Source organism: Protopterus annectens, chromosome 15.part0 (assembly GCF_019279795.1).
Source record: "Protopterus annectens isolate FY-2018-M chromosome 15.part0, PAN1.0, whole genome shotgun sequence".
Taxonomy (NCBI): domain Eukaryota; kingdom Metazoa; phylum Chordata; order Ceratodontiformes; family Protopteridae; genus Protopterus; species Protopterus annectens.
The window spans coordinates 713,349,157-713,374,256 of NC_056749.1; positions in this window are offsets into that span (position 1 = coordinate 713,349,157).

The window sequence follows — 25,100 nt, forward strand, 5'->3', positions numbered from 1 at the left end:
TAATATAAACACTTCAGAGAGAAGTGTCATTCACATACTGCTTGCTGCTGTAGTCAGATCTATCTGTAACACTTGCAAGCCATTAACAGCTAACAACTGTCATTACTTCTCCCTGCAATCCTAGAGCATGTGCAGGCAATCGAGTAGCTACATACGCTATGTTTACACCCCCTACACCAAGTGATGTTTTGGTATTCAGGGATGCTAATAATTTCATACTTCATTTGTACCTGTATAGTGCTCAGAGGGCTGAATTTACAATATATGAAGATAATGTTATAGCTATGGAAGTGGATGGAGGGAAGACTAATTGGACAGTGAAAGACCATTACTGCTAACTACTTGGAGGAGATTGTTCTACAAATTACTGCACTATTTCATAAGTGTTTGTGCTATTTACAAACTGCTTTCATTTTCATATTTTGAATGCATTCCAATATGCAATAGAAAGAGTTTTGATATGCATGCAATTTGAAAAAAAATCACTGTTGGTATACTGCACATTTGTCAATTCTTGCTGTGCTTTCCAAGTTATTATGGCTAAATCACAACTTTATGGTATCATTTGTTATTGGAATTTCAACAGCTACTGCAGACAAGTGTATTGTGTTTATCATCTACTTCAAGGGGTTGTGCAAGTGTAGCTACTGGAAGTGTTAGGCTTCTCAGATAGCCTATGATAACCTCCACAACAGTGGAGAGAGCAATGGAAATTGTCTGGGCAGTTGTACTTTGACTTTTTGTCTAGTTATTGATAATATTGCCATCAAGCAGACATTTACAGAACTGCTGTCATAATTACAGACATGTTACCAGAATGGATGTAATGCTAATGTAGTAATGTTTCGTTTTATGGAGGGCTCCCTTAGCTTGTGTGCAGTCTTAAATGAGCATTGTGTATTCAATTATTTTGTGTTGAGGATGGGTGCACTTATATGGTTTGAAGGGAATGCTTTCTGTATGGGCTACAGATGTTTATTTTTTTGTCGGTTTCATGTCATGCAGGATTAAGGCACCCAGACCAAGTGGTCCATGCAAGCCACCATTCAGTGATGCAGAGAACAAGGTTATCATTGCCGCTTTACACCACCATGGTTCCTTCCTGCTTGACAGAGGCAGAGGTGATAATCAACCAGAAAAAGTATATGGCAGCAGGTAGTCTCTGACATAAACACCATGGGCAGATATGCCAGAAATTATAATCAGGTGTGGCACCATGCCACTGATATTGCTACAGCCACACACAGAAGGGCAGCTTCAGTAGCACAAGAATGGATGGCTACAGGTAAGGGTCAAACAATGAAACCACAGCTCACTGAAAATGAACATTTCCTGTCAATTGTCAGAGATTCATAGAGCTCAGCAGAGGGTTTGTGCAGTGTTCTGATGTTGGTGTTGATGTGGACAACAACCCAAGAGGGTCCCAAGAAGAAATCCCAGTTATTCTATATATAAGGCATTTACTGCCATTCTAGACACCTGTATGTGTTACTATGTCTGCATCTGAAACCATCAATACATGTGCCTTACAAGAGAGAAGAGTCCAACAGAGATTATGTTGGGGGAAGGGATTGTTAATCTGATTGATTCTGAGCTACTTCTTAAGGGGATGATAGGCAGAACATTATTCTGCTGTATCATTTGCATTGTGATACTTATTAGGCTTCTTTTCACTGCCCTCCCCCTTTTTCCATGGACATCAGAATTACCATATGAAAGCCCACTTGCAGATAGCAAGCACAAACTTTCTTTCATTAGTAATGACCATTCCTTAGATGTAAGTCCGCGGAGAGAGTAAAATGTATTGTATTCCTTTAACATCTGAAATTGTTTAACATAAGTGTACACAACCAAGTTTGGATTGTTTCCACTATTTCTCTCCTGCTTGTGTTTATTAATTATTACTGAGAGTGACAATGTAGAACTTGTACTACCTGATGTCAGAGTATCTGTAGCCTCTGATAATGATGGTCAGGGGATGCAGAGGTTCAATCTGACACTGAGGTTGTGGCTCATACATCCCTGATCTTACTTCAGCTGACCTTGCTTCAGACGCAGTCAGTATACCTTTGTATACTCATTCCACTCAGGTCTCAGATATAGGACAGATTGAAGGTGGCACAATTGATTGGGGTAGTGTGGTTATTCCAGCTGCAGCACTAGTTGAGTCTGCCCCTTGCCACCCTGAGGGCATGATACCACATAGGTAGATAGAGGTGCTTGGAGGAGGCCCGCTATCCACCATCACCCTGATGCTGTTCTGTCATTGCATGCCACCAGACTTATGTATAAGGCTATCAGAGAAGCACAGGCATGTTCCATCATGGCCTCATAAGAGATTGTGCAAGTCCTAAACATGGCACGTTCTTACTTGCATAACTGCCTTAACCATGTGGGTGACTCAATGGATAGGATGAATGACACACTGCTCAGGAAGAGTCTGTCATGGAATGCTTGCTGAGAGGAGGCAGGTATCCATGTGCCCATAGAGCTGCAATATCCTCTTGTGTTAGCTGACATGGTTGTGCTTGACCCAGTCCTATAGTGGCATTACGTCCACTGTTCCATCAGTATTTGAGGTGACCACTATCTGATGGGGTAGGCCATGGGGTCATGTTCCTTGATGCAGTTATGAAGTGAGCTCATTCAGCAGACATCACCCACATTCAGGTAGCACCCCAACATTGAACTAGGGATGTGGAAGTGGCAATGCAACTCCTGGAAGAGGGAGTTTGTGTGGTCAAGAGCAACAACGCTGAACTGACAACTCTACTATGCACAGCGCATACCTGTCTGACATGGCAGGATGTAGTGCTAGCACAGAACTTGATTGTGTTCATGCAGACACAAACACATTTCACAAAAATGCCCATACTGACCCACAAACATGCAAGAGTAGAAAACCTTAATGTTGATTGAGATATATCTCCTGTTAGTTGCCCTGAGATATTTCCATCTTTACTAAATGTTGTTTCTTACTCACACATTACTCACTACTTTGGTGTCAGCCTTTACTTGCTGCCCCCCACCGTGTGCAAATGATGATGATTGTGCCATGCCCCCACCCCCCTGCAAATGATGATAAGTGTTGCATGCCTCCAACCCCACCCCAGTGCAAATGATGATGACTGTGCTATGCGCTTTGTTTATTTGGGATTAACTTAAGATTGCATATATGTCTAATGCACAGAGTGGATAGTTAAGAGAGTCTTTTTCAGTATGTCGATCATATGCATATTTAGTGCATATCAGAAGTGTGGCTGTTTCTGTAAATAATCATTTTGGAAAGTGTTTTTCATTTAGTATTATAATTCATGCATTCATGCTGGTGATATTACATTCCTGCTTATTGCTCTGTTTGTGAAACTGTTGATGTAATTGTCCTGCTGACTGGTTTGTGTACAGTGGGTAACTGACTGTCATGATGCCAGTTATTGTGTACAATGTATACCTGTATATTGTGGATTTTATTTATTATTTTATTTATTTATTTTACATTTGTTTACCGGGAAAGTCCGACAGTACACATGTCCTTTTTCAGCGGAGGCCCGAGGAGAAAAGCTCCACATTGAACATACAGTAAGTAGACTATATAGGGCATAGTTTCAAAACACTATCTAGATACAGTTTGGACAAGCAGTTATACAATCAGACTAGATAAAGAATATCACAGTTTAGCTAATATAGAGTAATTCTCAACCTAATCGAGCGAATCAGAACATTAACAATAAGTGGAGACACATTGCATCATTAAACCTTCCTATATAAGAAAATAGAGACCAATACGACAATTACACAAATTCTGAATACAGTTCACTAAGAAATTGAATTGTCAAGTCTTCATATGTCATTAGCTCTGCAATGTTATAGTACAATGGAGTGCTAGTTTGCAGAGAGACATAGTCAACAGAATAGACAGAGAGGATGGATTAGTCAGTAACTGAAACAAAGTAGTAGCACAGTCAGAGGGAGAGGTTAGCCTGGTGCAGAGCGAGGACACAGCTGTTTATTAGTCTTGTTTTAAACTGGGCTTGTGATGTAACCATTGTAATGTTTTCTGGTAGTACAGTCCACATTTTACCTATATAATTTAAGAAGAGGAGATTTCATTCCTATGTCATTGTTGGACATCTGACACAGGTTCTGACTGAGTATATTTATAACTGACAGTATGCAGGTAGTTTATCTTCTTACACATTTGTTTGTATGCTACAGATTCCACACTTGCCTTGACATTGCTGCAGTTATGAGTCATGAGCTTTGGGGTTATCTCTGTCTGATGCTATCTATACACAGACATTACATTTATTTATTTATTTATTTTATTTTATTTTATTTTACATTTGTTGACCGGGCTAGTCTAGCTGGATACATGTCCATTTTCAGTAGAGGCCCAGGGAGAAAAGCTCCAAAGAATAGAGGTAGATTAACAAAAACATCAGAAGATCACGTAATAAGTATTACATTCATAGTCAAGTAAACAAGTAATAGGGTTATACAAATAATTTAAAGAGGTAAACAGACTTAGGTAGATGGACTAACATGGCTACATTGAGGACCCTTACGGTTTGGATTGGGTAGAAATTAGGTAGGCCTGGGATGTTGACTATTAGTCTGGATTAGAACACGGACATACATGGGTAAGTAAAGTTTGTGGACATCAGATGGTATCAATTTTAATATTTGCAAGTGCTTAGTTTATGTGTATTTTTCACTGATGAGTAGTGTGTGCTATAATTTGCAATGTAATTGTGGAGTTTAAACTAATCTTTGAATCTTAGGTGGTGAGGTGTGTGTGCTATTCTTTACCTCTTAGGTAGGTCAAGGGCATATTATGCACACCTACATCTGAAGGTTACCTCTGCAGCTGGAGGTACTTCCTCAGAATCCTTGTCTGTATGTTCTGGAGGTGCTGGCCCTGCCTGTGGTCGAGGAATGTGTGGTTCTGGCCCATGCATTCCTGTTGTAGCTATTTCCTCCAAATGATATTGTGCAACATTTGGCATAGAGTCTGAGAATTTCTGTGCAGGTGTCTGTGTCATAAGGCAGGGCACCCCCAATGTGTCTAGACTGTGAAACCATGACTTTTGCATGCCACACACACACACACACACTCTGTGATGTTTCTAGCTTCAGCATGGGCATCATTGTATCCGTTCTGTGGGTGAGTGTACATGCTTAATAGGTGTCATTAGTTGTGCTTCTTGTGCATAATCTGCATCACCCAGTAGATGGCCTTATGGAACATCAACCCAACAAACCCTGTGTAAAGCTGTGAGGTGTGCCATATGTGTGAATCATGATAACTACCTCAGTTGTCTGTACAGACATTCAGGATGACCCATCAGAATATGGGATCTGATAAAAGACAGCAAATTCTAAAACTTTCTGTTATATTTTTAATGTATTTTTTTCTTTTTTTTCTGGAGGGCTTCATGCTTTTCCACCTTCCTCACATGTGAGGTCTGTACCACTACATGCCTTCTGCCTGCATGTACTTATATGTATGTGATCAGTTGTCAGTGTACCAAGAGGAGCACTTTGGGATACTTCTGTCATGGAATTAGAATATTTTTCTCCATATCTGCACTAAAATTCTCTCTTTTCTGAGGATGCCAATTATGGTCTGTAGACTTTTGATTGACATCACACATCTGTACTCCTTTTCTGATCTAATACCATAAACAGACAGTCAAAGCTATTCATTATTTGTGCCATGACCTGAGTTGTGTGCCCATGTAAGTTCCATATTCTAAAATTCTTCCAGTAGTGATTATGTCACAACCCTATAGTCGTCATGTGTTCAAACTGCCAAGCTGATGGCTTCCAGCTTCTGTTTTCCTGTCACTCTTAGGTAAAAGACTCATATATGCTGTCTTTCAGTCTTCTGGAACATTATGCTTCTCTCACAGCCTCTAAAAATATAATATATTCCACTTGATGCAATAAAATGACAATAAAATTCAGACTTTGAATATGTGGACCAGCTAGGATCATTGAAACTAAAGCATTAAATTCTTGTATAACTGAGGCTGATCCATGTGTTCAATGTCTGGATTTACAGTCAATAAAAAAAGATTTATCGGATAATATATAATTAAGACTCTCTTTTCAGTTCTTTAAAATATAGAATAACTCCTTTTTATTCATACTGCTTTGGACATGATTATCTTTTGAAGTCTCTTCTAGGCCTTTTTCGGAAGGGACAAAGAATTCGGTCCGACTTTTCCCGAGTTGCTTACTGGCAGGACGTTATGGCCTTTCCTTCCTTTTATTTCATGGCGTCTGAGCAGATGGATTCATTTCACAGTCCTGTATTTTTATATTATTTTTCTTTCCTTCTAGATAATTTTGCTTAGTTTCAGTATCAATCAGTTTTCCTGTATCTCTTCTGATTTTTTTTTTTGAAAGAAATGCTTCATACTCTTTTGTTTAGCGAATTCCCTACCTTTCCCTCAGTTTGTCTCTTGCGTTTATACAGTAACTTTTCCTTTCATCTTTACGCTTTTCTCATCTCTTCTTGTTTCATCCTTCCTCATTGTGTGTTTCTTCTTATTCCGAAATGCTTTTCCTTTTTTTTTATTGCATACTTGTTCCACACGAAGGCATACAGGGTCTGTTTCTGTTTTTGCACACATCGGTCAAATAGAATTGATCGCACTATTTTCATTTAGTCTGTTGCTTCACCAATTTGCAGGGTTTTGTAATACATGTCATTTGAGATGGCGGCAATTCTGGTTAGGTAAGCACAGGTAAGTTGTGTCCTCTTTTATACTTTTCTCTTGCATTTTTATAGAAATGCAGCCTTGCATAATAAACTACATAGTTAAATATTATTTGGTATTGTTGCTTAGTGCTGTTAGTGCTGAGTCAAATTTATTTCATTCTGCTATTCTGTTACTGCTTCATTTCGAAATCGGCAATGATCTCATTACATAAGTCCACTCAGCTGAAAATGTTACATCCTGCTGTTACCCTCAATACCATAAGAGTGCTTATAGCAAGAACACGAGTCTTGAACTGAATAGACACATAGCACAACAACAAATCAATTCTTCTCTGGTCTGTTTTTGCTGAAGGGATGAGACACTTTATTTACCTTATTTGTAATGTCATCAAAGGGCACATCTGCAAAGTAAAAGGGCACAAAAGAGCATCTTGCAGTTTTACTCCCTGGGGTGGCTTTCTAACATTCAGCTGAGACTTGAATTAGGCAGAAATGCTTTTATAAATCCCATGCCTGTATAACATAGCATATCTCAGCAAGAAACTCTCTGAAGAATACAATGTGTTAACCATACCTCTCAACTGTATAAATTTTCACAGAATGTCCAGATTTTTGCCTCAAAATTTTGATCTATTCCTCATAAAGTATGTGGGTTTCTAGCAAATTACTGGGATGATCTGAGGAATTAAATAACTTAATAATGACACACATTTGAGTTTCAGACTTCATATACTTTAGAAAATGCACTTTAACACAAACACTGAGGTAGAATTTAAGAAAGCCTTCACAGTCTTTTTTACTGTGTAGGCATTGTGCCACTCTGCTTACATGAAAGTAAGTAGGTTTGCGATCCAGTAAGCACTTCTGGGTGATGCACAAGGACGTGCCAACACGAGAAGTTTCATGGCATGCAAATCACCTCATAAAGAGGTAAATCTCATGCAAATGAGGCAGGTAGCGTGATCCAGCAAACAGATAGGCAGCCCTGCAGAGCCCGTGTCAGTGTCCGTAGTGTACATGGAAAAATTCCCTGTACAGGAATATAGACAGCCAAAAGGGGCTGTAAAATGTAGATAGATGGACAAAAATGGCATACCATAGACAGAAATGAGTGAAACTATCCTCTGTGTGTCAGAAAAGTTACAGGAAAATATGTTAATATAATTATATCATTTTTTTTTTTAATAATTTGGGCATGATTGCATGACATATATATATATATAAAATGTCTTATATATATATAAAATGTCTTATATATATATATATATATATATATATATATATATATATATAAAAGTGGAACGTACAAATCAGTATTATAATGCAGAAATGTATTACTGGACTCTGCATAGAGGATCTATAATTGTGCATTGGTGCTTTTGCTAATGTGGTAGACCTTGGAATTGAGTAGTTTCCAGGTTGTGAAGATGGATCCCTATGCAAATGAGGTAGAGTTACTGAATAGCAAAATCGGGTAATCGTGTCCGCATATCCCCTCCATGTAGGCAGAGAACCATGTTTGTGTGCACAGAGGAGGTAGCTGACATTAGGAGAGGGTGTGTCAAAGATCTGCTAAGCTGATTGGAGCTTAGTTGTGCCTATTTGCATGGCATGCCTCTGTGCTGAGCATGGAAAGTTTGGGGTGTGTGTCCACAGACTTCTAAGCTATGTTTACCTACAGGGCATGTGTTTCCATGTGTTTGCATGGTGTGTTGCTGTGCTGAGCCTGAAAAGTTTGGGGGGGTGTCCAATGATTGCTAAGCTTTCTTTACCTGTGGGCACATGTTGGTGTGGCATGCCACATTGCTGATAGTATCTAAAAAGTGATGATGTATTAATCAGTTATGACCCTTGTTTAGCTTAACCTAGGGCCAGTATATGATGTTAATGATATACTAGGCAAGTGGAATGCATCATAGGTAGCCAGTCATGTAGTCAACATCTCCAATGGAGCACTATAAATTATCCATACACCCTACAGTCTGATTTTACACCCTTACTCTGCACCATTAGAATACCGACTTGCGAGTTTTAAGTGAAAGAATGCTAGAGGCTGCTGCAGGTCTGCTGCATCTATATGTGCTAGATGCCAATGTCAGTGCTGTTGCTGGTGCTGCTGACAATAGACCTAGAGAGAGAGAAGGAGAAGAGTGTTTGGGTCCAGGGTAACCTTCCAGGAGCTATATGAGCAGGAGATTGTAGAGCACTACAGGGCGGACAGAGACATCCTACAAGAACTCACTGAGCTCTGCCACCCTCAACTCAGACCCAGAGCCAACAGAGGGGAACACATCCCAGTAGAAACAAAGGTATGTGCAACCCTTAGGATGATAGCCACAGGTACCTTTCAAAGACCATCTGGGACATGATAGGGGTCTCACCGGCATCAACTTCCAGGGTACTCCACCAGTTCCTGAATGCCATGCTACCACATGACAGTGAGTGCATTTATTTTCCTCTCACCCCTAAGGTAAGGCCAGCAATATGCAACACTACTACTATGTAGCACACTACCCTGAGGTACTGGGTACCAAAGATTGCTCACATATACACATCAAGGCACCACATGATGAGCAGGGCAGAAACTACTTCAACCGCAAGGGATACCAGTCCATCAACTGCTAGGTCATGTGCAATGCCCAGGGCATTATCATGAATGTGTGTGCTGACAGCCCTGGCAGTTATTATGACTCTCATATCTAGCATGCATTACTGCTGTACCAGATGTTTGCTAGGGGTATATCCCATGTGGCGAATTACTGGGGGATGCTGGCCATGCCCTGGAACTGTTGATAATAGCACCCATCAGAAATGCACACACACCCACGGAAGAACACTATAATGAGGCACACGCACAAACTTGGAACACCATGGAGCATGTGTTTGGGCAGCTGAGGTCATGGTTCCGGAGTCTCGACATATCTGGTGGAGCCCTGCAGTACTCTCCAGCCTCATGTGCACACATGTTCACAGTATGTGTCATGCTACACAATATGATCCTGCGGAAACAGCTGCAGCAGGATCACTAAAGGGAAGGGATACACAGCCTCCCACCACTGCCTATGTCACCACAGCCACACTCTCAAGAGGACTCGGAGGAGGAGCTACCTGATGATGCTCCTGTAGACAGATTTCGGTGTGTGCAGTATGCCCTGGCATTGGCTAAGAGACAACGCATAGCACATTCACTGACAACCTAGGGCCCTAGGGACTGACACCTTACTCCTACTCATACATATAGTAAATGTGTTGATGCCAGTCAACCCACACATCTGTACCTATCCATGTATTGGTTGTGTACTGCTTGCATCACAAAGAGACAGCCCTGAACTACATGTCTCTCAACTGTTACATTCGCAAGGTAAGTCTTTAATCTACACACTAATTTGCAAGGATTACTATAATATATCATGTGTATTGATCTGCTGCTATTATGCAAGGAAATATAGTGGGCTAATTGGACAGATGTAACATCCACATGGGACTACAGATACCCAGTATAATGGTATGTGTTCCTTAATAGTCACTAGGCCTCATGGTTTTAATATTCACAACATCAGTCAAGGGAGATGTTAAACAGTGGGCTCACATGATATTTGGACTACTGTATATCCCAGCAGATCATGTGCTGCTGCTCCCCCATGCCCAATACAGCAGTGTAACCATACAACTGCTTTAACAGAAAATCACCTATGGTATATTAGTGGACCTGACAATCTCAGGGCTGTAACATAGATATTGCAAACACCATTGTATATCTCTCCTCTCACAGGATAACAATGTACATATGTATGCTGTTGATTGCATAATGAATGACTATTCTCTATCTGGTGACCTGAGTGGCTTGATGGACTAGGAAAGATAGCCTGGGTGATGGTGTTGAGGGTTCTAATCTGGAATTACTCACATCTTTTACATGTGAGGTAGTACTATGTTGGTGTTTTCAAAGACTGCCATACCTTTTAGTGCAAGAATTCTGGACAAAGCCAGTAAGACCGGGGGGACAAAGGCCCAGACATACAGACAGATTTCAAATATTGTCCCCATCAGCCTAGAAAGTCACTGGAAGTAAAGGTGTTGCATTATTATATATGTTCTGAAGGTTATTATGCTTGAAACACAAATGTTTATCTGTAAGTAGTTTAATGTAGTGACATCAATATTCAATAATTCACCACAAGACCACAAATATATGCGGAACTGACCAAATATATGAGGCAAAACACTGGACATTCTGTGAGAATCAGGACAGTTGAGAGGTATGCATATTGTCACTCTCTTGGTGGTGTAACATTACCAACCGCAGTCACAGATTACAGCACACAGATGGGGAATGCTGTGGACAGTCTAAGTGAAGTGCAGTACTGCTGAAACAGGGGCAGATGTTAATGACTTTAACATGCAAAATCCCGGACTGGAGTACAGATACGTGTGAACTGGAGTCCCCTTATAAGTACTGACAGTCCCACTGGGCATGTCTATACATTTAGTTAAAATGAGCGCAATTCTGTTGCCACTTCATCAAAATTACCTGTTGTGTACAAATGTCTATACATACAGATATACGTATACATATCCATCTGTCACTATCTCTCTCTCAGATGTATAGTATATCTATCGTTATGTAGTGTCAAATAGATATGTACTGGTATATATATATATATATATATATATATATATATATATATATATATATATATATTAAAATGATACATACACCTCCCATATATCTAATAACACATATACAGATCATACACACATGCAGTTACAGTTATGTATACATCCCTTGTTATATATAGAAATATGTGTGTGGATGTCTGTATTGTCCTACATACCCTAATAATGGTGAGTAAATTTGTACTATCACACAGCTGTACTGTTGTTCAAAGGATCCAAGCTAAGAGTGCAACAGTACAAATTCCACTTACCCACAGACCTCTGTGCCTGCTGGATGTCACCCCGTAGACAGACACAGGTGTGTAAGTGCTGTAATGTATAATGTTGTCAATGCATGTATGGACAGGGCAACTTGTCCATGCCCACAGGTATGCTTATGTAACTACAAGCAGCCACATATGGCCATACTGCTAACTGTACACACATAGCTAGGATAATTACAGTTATCCCACTGCTAGGATACTAGATGCAGATAACAGTATGAAGCAATATCACACTGCAGGCCACAGATGCTGTTCAACACAGGCCTAGTTTGTGTAATGCACAAGTATTATGTCTGCAATCACACATAAAACAGACTTAATGTGTGTCACATGCAATAAATATTATGATCTATAGTGTATAAAACTAGATAGGTTGGAGTTCTAATCTCACTCCAGCCCACTTGGTGTGTGTGCATGTGTGTGTGTGTGTGTGTGTGTGTGTGTGTGTGTGTGTGTGTGTGTGTGTGTGTGTGTGTGTGTGTGTATCCTTCTGCAAATGAACCGACATGCCCATGGGCTATCCACCTGCAATGGTTATGCACTTTTTGGCCCTGTAATTTGCTGCTGGCTTCCTCACTGCACTCTTTTGTAAGGCTTGATGATGTCAGCCACCTTAAGACTACCAGCTGACAGTTTGATATCAGATGTAAGCCATGGCACATGCAATAAGTACTGTGCTCTATAAGACTAGGTAAGTAGGAGTTCTAATCTCACTCCAGTAGGGGTTCTAATCTCACTCTAGCCCACTTGGGGAATATGTATATATCCATATGGCATAACCTTGGTAGCCTACACATATGCAGGCTTTTGCGGTGTTTTATTCGTATGCTGAATGCCAACATTGTTAGCCTGTTATACACAGATGAACCTATGGGGCCATGCGCTCATAGTGCTGTACCTTGATGTGGATGTCTGAGGTGTTGACATGCCATCCTGTGCTGCTTTATTTCTGCTGTGTAGCCATAGCATATCCCAACAGAATCTTGTAACAGAAACATAAACAGGCCCGTGACACACCTGTCATTGTGTAACTATGCAGCCAAGTCAACAACATACAACATAAGGACCACAGAAGGTACACAAATGAATGTGGCATACTCATGACAAATGCCAGCATACAGTATCTCTCATTAACCACTACAAGTGGCATGGGGAACCTACACTGCATTACACAAGTACATGTTAAGTAATATAGTCACCCTGTGCATCAGACCCATAGCTTCATCTGCCTGCATCAATGTCAAGGATGACAGGGATGTGGCACAGGTATCATCATTTGCACAGAGTGTTGTGTACAGATGCAGGAGGCCTAGGCTGGCCCAAATGGTAGACAGCAGGTGTATGAGTCAGGGTGGAGCATGTGAGATGGACCATGGAGAGGTGTTGTGTGTGTCTGTAGGTGACCTGCATTTGACAGTGGTGTGTGAGTGTGTGCATGTACACAGTCAAGCTCAGTGCAGGCCTACATGTGTGTATGTTGGGCAGCTTTGGATCTTACATGGTAGAGTTGACAGCTCACCATCTCTGGCCTTGAGCATGGGAACTGGCTCTATCAGGAGTTGGACTAGCACCTCCATGCCCAAGGCCAGAAGTGGTGCTAGTACCTGACTGTGACTGCTGTCTGCTGGGACTGTGTCCCCCAGAAGACCACCCAGGACCATGAAACCATAGCCTGCCACATTGTGGTGTGCACAGCACACTCCCCTCTGTAACACTGGATGTATTGCCACTATGGGAGTGTGAGTGTGCATGGTGATGTGGCTATCAGCAGATGGTGTTGCTGACCTATGTCTATGGCTCCAGTGCTCAACTCCAACCATACGTTCCTGCACAGACAATGTGTGGTCCAAGGCAGACACTGTCTCAGCCCACCATCTGTCCACTCCATCAGTGAACCAATCCAGGGTGTCTGCAATGCAGTGGAGACTGTCATGGATGTCAGACTGTGCAGTATCCATAACCCTAAGCATACGCCTTGTCTTCCATTCAGAATGTGCCTGTGCCTCCATGATGGCCTGAAACATGTGCTGGGTGACCTGTGATGTGACACCTGCAACAGGTGGTGGACGGACAGCAGGCCACCTACAAGCACTCCTGTCAATCCACCTGTGCAGGACATCATTTCTCTGGCTATGGCCAGTGTCTACACTCACTGGAGCCATAGTTGCCACACTTTCCTGTTTAATGTCTCCACCCTCTGGCTGTCCAATATCTGTGGCCTCCTGAGATTGGGAATGTGTGGGCATACAGAGTGTGTGTGGTGACAATGGGGGCAGAAGAGTGATGTCTACCTCTGGGACAGATTCAGCCCCCAACACCCATACCTGTGCCTCACTGTGGCCACCAACATCATCAGTGTCTGAGGAGACACAGACATCAGGTTGTGTAGGGGACAGACTCCAATTCCCACATCCACCTGCAATAAGAATGAAAAAAGCAGTAAATTAATATCTGCACTACAGTGTACGAAAAGCATTGAAGACTCATAACATTGAAGACCCACAACTGGATTAGCAGTCAAACAACTTCCTTCTCCATCTTCATCCACAAAAAACTACCTCAGAACACAATTCAAATTTAACTCAGGACCTTTATAACCATCACTTGAGGTAAATCAAGTCAAACATGACCAGTAATATTTATCTCTTACTTACTCAATATGACACTATAATTGAAAAAGCAACACATAAAACAGAGTACAACTCCGATCACAATTATATGGAAATACACATTTCACTCTCTAATGTATTTGCCTTCAATCTGTTGTATTTTAAAAGGCAATTTAGATTCCTTGCTCATTTAAACTAGGAGCCGTATCTGCTCTTACCTGTAACTGGCAAAGTGTATCTGTTTGTTGAACTACACTCAGCATACAAATGCTAATGTTCAATGTGTTGTCAGTGCCTGTATGTGAAGTACTGAATAGGGCTACAGTTATGTCCCAGATGTATAATAAGTCTAAATATTAAAAGGGTGCCCATACGTGTAATGCTATCGCACTACATCCCTACCCCCAATCAACAACAGTGTATTAAACCATATGTACAGTGTGTATTTAATAACCTGTCCTGTCAGAACAGGGTAAGACACTTATTAAAACAATGTCATTAAATACTAAACAAACTACCTTGAAGTGTACTAAAACACAACAAGTAATAGACACCTATCTTCTGGTTGGTCAAATGCAAAATATGCGCATTGGAGGACTGTGTACATTAAGTGCAAAATTGTACATCTAACGTAACCAATTCTTAAGTTTAAGTATTCAACATTAGCATTTGTATGTTTTTATATGTTAATGCTCATTGATATAACACCCTGGTTTGTAGTAATACACATATACACTTCTCGCTTTTGAAAAGTAGAGTGTAAAATAACTAGAATGCAATGCATGAAACACATGTAACCACTGTGTTTAACTCAAATTACTTGTTGTTAGGTTTTCTTGATTTTTGCATATTGTCTTTCTCTTTAAAAGGAAAAAAGCAAGTCAGCACTGCTCTGACTCTGAAAGAGTTAACTTTAAGTAACATCTGTCATGTGACTACTTGTGCTGCATTTAAATTCCCTTTGACTTACAGAGTGCATTTGCCTGAAGAAGTCTGTTTATATTAACAGACGAAAAGCTCTTTACACTTGGATTTGTTGATTCTTGTTTTTTGGCTTATTTTGGATTTTTTCAATCGCAACATTGTTTTTTAAAGGACATTGATTTTATTAAATACTTGTTTGTGGATGCTGGCATTTTTCCTGAGCCATTTTTCTTGTTTTTCACATCAGTTGTTTGTTCTTGGTGGTTGACTTGAATATAGATGAGGTAATTGGACAGTTTAAGCCAATTTAATTGGTGTAGGGCAGTGCAGTGATGGGAAGTGGATCTATGGCTGGTTGCAAATTTTGTCATTTTATTATAGCAAGAGGAGAGTTTAGAACACACGTACATGATATACAACCATGCTGCACATATTACTACACTTTCATCAATACTAGTGAACCCATATTATTGTTATTGGTTTGAAATATCTGTGAAGTCCACACACAATATCTGGCCATGGGTGGGCTATCTCATCCATATACCTTTATTACCTGATGTTTGTAGAAGACAGAGTATGTGATTGGTATTTGCCTAGAGACAGTCCTGAATAGTACTATGAGTTAAGCAATACAGATTGCAACAATTAGATTTGCATTCTACAGCTATTACAGTGTTATACTTGACTGCAGCAACCTTATCTTACAGACTCAATGCATACAGCTCTACTGCAATGGTTATGACAAGACAATTTTGATGTACACCATTTTTCTTGCTGTTATTGGTATTGTTTCTTGTTTTTATTGAACTACTGTTATTATTCATTTATTGCACTATAGCTCTAATTCCACATTTATTGCACTACAGACTTTATTGTATATACTTTATTGCAGTTAATGCTTTACTCTTTCTTGCTTATTGCACTACAGTTGGCATAATACATGCATACTCACCACGCTCACAGTGCAACCTGACCAGGCACCGGACATGAAACTCAACATTGTGAGCCCTTTCAGCTGCAGCTGTTGAGAGAGAAGTGCACCATTATGCATACCAGTTTTGCAGACATACAGCTTGCATTTTGTTAAGACAGCAGAAATCATACTTACATACTTGTGGGGCATTCCCTGCCCTCACTTCTTGGACCCACGTGTCCAAGGTTCCCCTCTTTCACCTTTTCAAGTCATCATGGTGGTGATGACACTGCTCACCTGTGCGGGGGATATCAGTAACACTGGTGAGTTCTTTGGCCAACTGGTCCCAGGCCTCTGCCTTACACTCTGATCCTTGGAAACTGCCCTGCAGCAGCCTATCATCATGTTTTTTTACAAGGAGCCCAACTATGACCCTGGACTTCTGAATACCCCACTGCTGCATTTGAATGTGCACACCTTCCCCAACATCACCAGCCATATCGACAGTTGATCAAACTCCAATGGATTCTGCAGAATTCCTGCCTATTGCACTTAATACAAGCTGCTTTCTCATCCTTACACATCATTGAGCAACATTCAAAAAAGTGTCACATTGCTTAGAACCGCACAAACCAACTAAGCAGTGCTGGGCAGCATGAAAACTCACAGAACTGTGGTTTTAGCAAAACTTAGCACCACCCAAACATTGGTAGTCATTAACATGTTTATTCACTGCTTAGCATAACTGAGCAGGGTTTAGCATAGTTCAGCAGTACCCTATTTTACACTTTTATTATTAAATTCTAGAAAAATAGTTCAGCACATTACAGACATGTTCTGCCTACTATGGATTTAAACCCAGGACCTACTACACATATAGCTGTAACTCTATCCCTTTAGCTACTTGAATCTTAAAAAAACTGGCATACCTTCACATATACTACTGAGCTACATGTAAGCTTTGCTGGGCACTGTGCCACACCATGCAAACACATGCAAACATGCTTAAACATGTGTAAACAAAACTTTACATTAATAATTAATTACATCTGGTTTCTATTTTTAGATGTCTGACAGGTGTTGCCTATGTATGCATGAGCTTCACCTGACTTTGCTGCACTCTGCGCCACACCTTGCAAACAAGAATTTAAAAACAATATTTGTAAAATACAAACAGATGTAATTATGATTATCGATTACATCTGGTTCCTATTTTTAGATGTATTTCAGGTGTAAGCTGTCTATATCTGAGCACTGCTTGGCATTGTTGTGCTCCACGCCGCACCACTAAAAAAAAAATTAAATAAACAGGAGACAAATAACACATCATTGAAATGTAGTATTACACATTTGACACACTTCACAACATTACTACGGTGGTGGGGATCATTGCAGGGTGCCTCAGACTCATCTGCAGCCACTGTCAGCCGCTACACCTCTCCCTACACTGAGTCAATATCTATGTTCCTCTCCTCTCCCTTGGCAGGCCTCCATCATTAGTATGCATGGTGTGCTGCCGAGGGGGCCAGGGCCATGTACATGGGCACATTCTGTGTAGGATCTACACAGTGCCTACATGGATTTTATTAAATCCTGGGACCTGTTATTCTAGCCATTGTCTAAGTTGATAAGAGCAATATTTAAAATCAGTTCCTATTTATTGACCTTTATCTCCCCATAATGTAAACCTTTGTCCAGATTTCTTGCACTAAGAGGTTGAGAGTTTTATAGTGTTAACTGATACACCTCAGATCTAAAGTGTGCAGCTAACATAAGGTGCACTATATCCCTAAGAAAATATTAAACAAACAGTATGCAAATATGTATTGCATTTTCTAAATATTGGTTCAGCTTGATTTTACTTACCTCTCCTATGCTGCTAAAAAGAACTCTTGTACAGAACCTATTTGTTTTTACTTGCTGTAAAGAAAAATCATTCAGTCATTTGTAAAACAAAAAGCAGTTGAACTTTCATAGGTTCATAGTTTTCATTATTAAACCCTGTCCCATCCATATGAGGCGTATCTTTTTGTTTGTTTTCAGCAGTGTTATTTTGGTACTCTCATTTGCTTATTTTGCTTTTCTTTAACTTTCCACACATCTGTATTTGTCCTCCTTGGACGAATGTTGATGTATTCTGCTTCAAGCCATTGTTGTTCTTATTCCATTGCTAGTTATAGTCGTGTGCATAATCACTGACATGATTGTTTTTCCTATACCACTGCAACTAGTGTGCTGGTCTTCCAGTGATCATTGTGGCAACTGTTGTCTTTTACTGGACAGTTTTTTGTACGCCTTTCCTATACAGCAGTAAAGGCAGCATAGTAACATCTTCAGATTAAAGAAGAAAACACAATGCTACAGTTGATGAAGAAGTTTGTACCATGTGGTATTGTGTTTTAAAATGCAACAGTCTCAGTGTAGTTAGTGTGATTGTGTTCAACAGAAAGATTTGCTGAATCATACATTTTTATTTCAGAAACATGTTTAATGTTTGCATACCACTTGTCTTCTCTCTGCCTGCTAACAATTATATTCAATCTATTCCTTATCTACAGAAAGAAAAGCAAAAAGGGGACATGGTTGTTTACCTGTATTATGTCTTCATGCATATATGCTTTATATGATTACATTAATTAATCGGTAAAGCATATGCTTTTATACACCAGATATGCATTTCTCATAAGTACGAAATATTGGGGGGTATTCTGTGACAGGGTTTTCCTTCTTATTAATATTTATTCTAACTTTGTTTTCTACAGTTGAAAGCAGAAGGATATCATCACTTCCTTTGATTTGTAACATTTCTTTTAGGCTGCAATTTGTCTGCTTGTGGGATGAGAACATCCTAAGTTTTTTTTTTCCACTCGGTGCCAGCCACTGGAAGAGGGAGAACATCATCTTAGTCTAGTAATCAGACCAGCTAGGATCTTGTCTTCTAGTTTTCAGAGATGCTACCATCATTAGAAGAGCCAGAACCAAACTGATAAATGTAACTCCTAGGCAGAGAGTCAGAGGGTGGAAACCACACACTTTGAGGTGTGACATCACCATAACTAACCCATGTAGCCATATAGGAGTTTTACTCATGGACATGATTCTTTGTGGTCAAGCTAGTTTAGCAATTGCATTGCAAGAGTGACATAGACAAGCTTACAAAAATGAATCTGTACATTTTATATTTTAATGGCAAAGTAAATCAGTGATTGGTGCATTACTTTGTTGTATACTTTTATGTGCATTTGATTAAGCAGTGTATTTTATTTACCTGAACTGCAGAATTCTCATTAAGATCTTGCATTGCCATTTATGTAAGCATGAATTCTGAAGTGGTGCTTTCATAATTATGTTTTTGCAATTTAAATGTATTAATAACATATGCATTTGGTGTGCATTGCTTCAATAAATGTAATAGACTAGAAGTGATAAGGTGTGTCATATACTTCAGGATGACCATAGATTTGGCTTCATTAAATTCCCAGCTAAATGTTGATATAATCAGTTTTTTAAACACTGTGGGATACTTAAATTTCATTGGGACATTCCATGTGATGATGCTCATTCTCATGGCCAGCGGCACTTAGCGCAGCTCATCCATAACCATCCAAAGTCTATCTGTGTCTATTTGACAAGAGCCACAGATGTGTATTACTGTGATTCAGAGAGATCAGTACAACTGACCTTCATTTGCACACACACAAAAAAAAAAAACAGTCTGGATTTCTGTCAATAACTTGAAATCCACCATTTTTAGCTGAGATCAGTCAAGCCTGTGGCAGCTTTACTAAGAACATGCAATCTTTTTAAAGTAGCTAAAAAAAGTTTTAACCTATAAATTATTGTCAAAATATAAAAATTCAACTTAAGGGATACATTACTACCATGAGCACTTTTAATAAAGTCAGTGTTACATGCAATTAATGGATACGGCTGGCAATGACTGATGTGGTAATTATAAGATTTCACAGTTTCTGGTGTCATATATTAAAGCTGAGCACGGATGTATAGGTGAGGTGCTGCAGGGTTTATAGGCCATACATGGATGTATAGGTGAGGTGCTGCAGGGTTTCATAGGCCATACATGGATGTACAGTTCATGGGCTGCAGGGTTTCATAGGACATACATGGATGTATAGGTGAGGTGCTGCAGGGTTTCATAGGCCATACATGGATGTATAGGTGAGGTGCTGCAGGGTGTCATAGGCCATACATGGATGTATAGGTGAGGTGCTGCAGGGTTTCATAGGCCATACATGGATGTATAGATGAGGTGCTGCAGGGTTTCATAGGCCATACATGGATGTATAGGTGAGGTGCTGCTGGGTGTCATAGGCCATACATGGATGTATAGGTGAGGTGCTGCAGGGTTTCATAGGCCATACATGGATGTATAGGTGAGGTGCTGCAGGGTTTCATAGGCCATACATGGATGTATAGGTGAGGTGCTGAGGGTTTCATAACCCATACATGGATGTATAGATGAGGTGCTGCAGGGTTTCATAGGCCATATGTGGAAGTATAGGTGAGGTGCTGCAGGGTTTCATAGGCCATACATGGATGTATAGGTGCGCTGCTGCAGGGTTTCATAGGCCATACAGGGATATATAGGTGAGGTGCTGCAGGGTTTCATAGGCAATACGTGGATGTATAGGTGAGGTGCTGCAGGGTTTCATAGGCCATACATGGATGTATAGGTGAGGTGCTGCAGGGTTTCATAGGACATACGTGGATGTATAGGTGAGGTGCTGCAGGGTTTCATAGGCAATACATGGATGTATAGGTGAGGTGCTGCAGGGTTTCATAGGCAATACATGGATGTATAGGTGAGGTGCTGCAGGGTTTCATAGGCAATACATGGATGTATAGGTGAGGTGCTGCAGGGTTTCATAGGCCATACATGGATGTATAGGTGAGGTGCTGCAGGGTTTCATAGGCCATACATGGATGTATAGGTTAGGTGCTGCAGGGTTTCATAGGCAATACATGGATGTATAGGTGAGGTGCTGCAGGGTCTCATAGGCCATACATGGATGTATAGGTGAGGTGCTGCAGGGTTTCATAAGCCATACATGGATGTATAGGTGAGGTGCTGCAGGGTTTCATAGGCCATACATGGATGTATAGGTGAGGTATTGCAGGGTTTCATAGCTCATACATAGATGTATAGGTGAGGTGCTGCAGGGTTTCGTAGGCCATACATGGATGTATAGGTGAGGTGCTGCAGGTTTTCATAGGCCATGCATGGATGTATAGGTGTGGTGATGCAGGGTTTCATAGGCCATACATGGATGTATAGGTGAGGTGCTGCAGGGTTTCATAGGCCATACATGGATGTATAGGTGAGGTGCTGCAGGGTTTCATAGGCCATACGTGGATGTATAGGTGAGGTGCTGCTAGGTTTCATAGGCCATACACGGATGTATAGGTCAGGTGCTGCAGGGTTTCATAGGCCATACATGGATGTATAGGTGAGGTGCTGCAGGGTTTCATAAGCCATACATGGATGTATAGGTGAGGTGCTGCAGGGTTTCATAGGCCATACATGGATGTATAGGTGAGGTGCTGCAGGGTTTCATAGGCCATACATGGATGTATAGGTGAGGTGCTGCAGGGTTTCATAGGCCATACATGGATGTATAGGTGAGGTGCTGCTGGGTTTCATAGGCCATACATGGATGTATAGGTGAGGTGCTGCAGGGTTTCATAGGCCATACATGAGAAGTATAGGTGAGGTGCTGCAGGGTTTCAAAGGCCATACATGGATGTATAGGTGAGGTGCTGCAGGGTTTCATAGGCCATACATGGATGTATAGGTGAGGGGCTGCAGGGTTTCATAGGCCATACATGGATGTATAGGTGAGGTGCTGCAGGGTTTCATAAGCCATACATGGATGTATAGGTGAGGTGCTGCAGGGTTTCATAGGCCATACATGGATGTATAGGTGAGGTGCTGCAGGGTTTCATAGGCCATACATGGATGTATAGGTGAGGTGATGCAGGGTTTCATAGGCCATACATGGATGTATAGGTGAGGTGCTGCAGGGTTTCATAGGCCATACATGGATGTATATGTGAGATGCTGCAGGGTTTCACAGGCCATACATGGATGTATAGGTGAGGTGCTGCAGGGTTTCATAGGCCATACACGGATGTATAGGTCAGGTACTGCAGGGTTTCATAGGCCATACATGGATGTATAGGTGAGGTGCTGCAGGGTTTCATAAGCCATAAATGGATGTATAGGTGAGGTGCTGCTGGGTTTCATAGGCCATTCATGGATGTATAGGTGAGGTGCTGCAGGGTTTCATAGGGCATACATGGATGTATAGGTGAGGTGCTGCAGGGTTTCATAGGCCATACATGGATGTATAGGTGAGGTGCTGCAGGGTTTCATAAGCCATACATGGATGTATAGGTGAGGTGCTGCTGGGTTTCATAGGCCATACATGGATGTATAGGTGAGGTGCTGCAGGGTTTCATAGGCCATACATGGATGTATTGGTGAGGTGCTGCAGGGTTTCATAAGCCATACATGGATGTATAGGTGAGGTGCTGCTGGGTTTCATAGGCCCTACATGGATGTATAGGTGAGGTGCTGCAGGGTTTCATAGGCCATACATGGATGTATAGGTGAGGTGCTGCAGGGTTTCATAGGCAATACATGGATGTTTAGGTACGGTGCTGCAGGGTTTCATAAGCCATACATGGATGTATAGGTGAGGTACTGCAGGGTTTCATAGGTCATACAGGGATGTATAGGTGAGGTGCTGCAGGGTTTCATAGGCCATACATGGATGTATAAGTGAGGTGCTGCAGGGTTTCATAGGTCATACATGGATGTATAGGTGAGGTGCTGCAGGGTTTCATAGGCCATACATGGATGTATAGGTCAGGTGCTGCAGGGTTTCACAGGCCACACATGGATGTATAGGTGAGGTGCTGCAGGGTTTCATATGCCATACATGGATGTATAGGTCAGGTGCTGCAGGGTTTCATATGCCATACATGGATGTATAGGTCAGGTGCTGCAGGGTGTCACAGGCCATACATGGATGTATAGGTGAGGTGCTGCAGGGTTTCATAGGCCATACATGGATGTATAGGTGAGGTGTTGCAGGGTTTCATAGGCCATACATGGATGTATAGGTGAGGTGCTGCAGGGTTTCATCGGCCATACATGGATGTATAGGTCAGGTGCTGCAGGGTTTCACAGGCCATACATGGATGTATAGGTGAGGTGCTGCAGGGTTTCATAGGCCATACATGGATGTATAGGTGAGGTGCTGCAGGGTTTCATAGGCCATACATGGATGTATAGGTCAGGTGCTGCAGGGTTTCATAGGCCATACATGGATGTATAGGTGAGGTGCTGCAGGGTTTCATAGGCCATACATGGATGTATAGGTGAGGTGCTGCAGCGTTTCATAGGCCATACATGGATGTATAGGTGAGGTGCTGCAGGGTTTCATAGGCCATACATGGATGTATAGGTGAGGTGCTGCAGGGTTTCATAGGCCATACATGGATGTATAGGTAAGTTGCTGCAGGGTTTCATAGGCCATACGTCGATGTATAGGTGAGGTGCTGCAGGGTTTCATAAGCCATACATGGATGTATAGGTGAGGTGCTGCAGGGTTTCATAGGCCATACGTGGATGTATAGGTGAGGTGCTGCAGGGTTTCATAAGCCATACGTGGATGTATAGGTGAGGTGCTGCAGGGTTTCATAAGCCATACATGGATGTATAGGTGAGGTGCTGCAGGGTTTCATAGGCCATACGTGGATGTATAGGTGAGGTGCTGCAGGGTTTCATAAGCCATATGTGGATGTATAGGTGAGGTGCTGCAGAGTTTCATAGGCCATAAATGGATGTATAGGTGAGGTGCTGCAGGGTTTCATAGGCCATACATGGATGTATAGGTGAGGTGCTGCAGGGTTTCATAGGCCTCACATGGCCACTTATCGTACTTATTTATTGACATAAGGACTGCTTGAAAAACGATTTGTGTACGTGTTCCTAATTTCAGGTGAAAGACATGACAATGTATAGTGGTGAGAAAGATTTACACATAGTTGCTTACTGGTGGTTAAAATGTTTCATTTACCTTGTTTTTGCCTTGATGTTAAATTGGAAAGTTGACACATTCAATGAAAAGAGAGACTTCTTTCCATCCCATTTCTTGCACACATCATGAGCAATGACATAGTTATCTGAGATTTAGTTACAGATCTAGTTATATATTGATGCATTAAAATAGAATATAGCCGTGAACTTTTTTAACAAGGCTGAAGATGTACTGAAGAAAAAATTAACTGATGCGTGTAACATGCTATAAATAATTACTAATAAAACAAATGTATTATATTAATGGCCATTTAAACTCTCTTATCTACTCCCCCTTTCATTCATATTCATTCTAACCTCTTAGCACCATATATTTTTATATTTGCACTCACTTCGTTTGATACTAAAGTCATGTTAGGTGATGATGATTGATTACCCGATATCCTTGTCATAGTACTATCGTAAGTAATGGAGGAAATGATGACCAGTTCATACTGGTGGCAGTTTACATTGATTACAAGGACTAAAAACCTGTAGTACCGATTGATTCTGTTGGGAAAATTGTTGTAGAGAACTTTCTTGGTGATCATATTTGGAAATGAGTTGGCAATCCACTGTCTACGCAGCTGAAGTGTTTCACATATGCATTGTGGACATTTGAGCTGTTCACTGCATTCTTTTACTATTATATCAGTTTATTGGGACAGGTTTCTGTATACAAGTCCTACTGCAGTATGGGAGTTTAAGGAGTAGAGGGGAGATGGCTAGGAAACATTTCAGTTTCCTTTGGAGTATGCTACCCTTTGATGTTGTTCCCGGCAGATGATACGGTGCCTGATAGTATGCAAGGTGCACTTGCTTTATTTGCTCATGCATGATATGAACTATGCTGCAGTTATAGAGAAACACTTTTATTTACTAT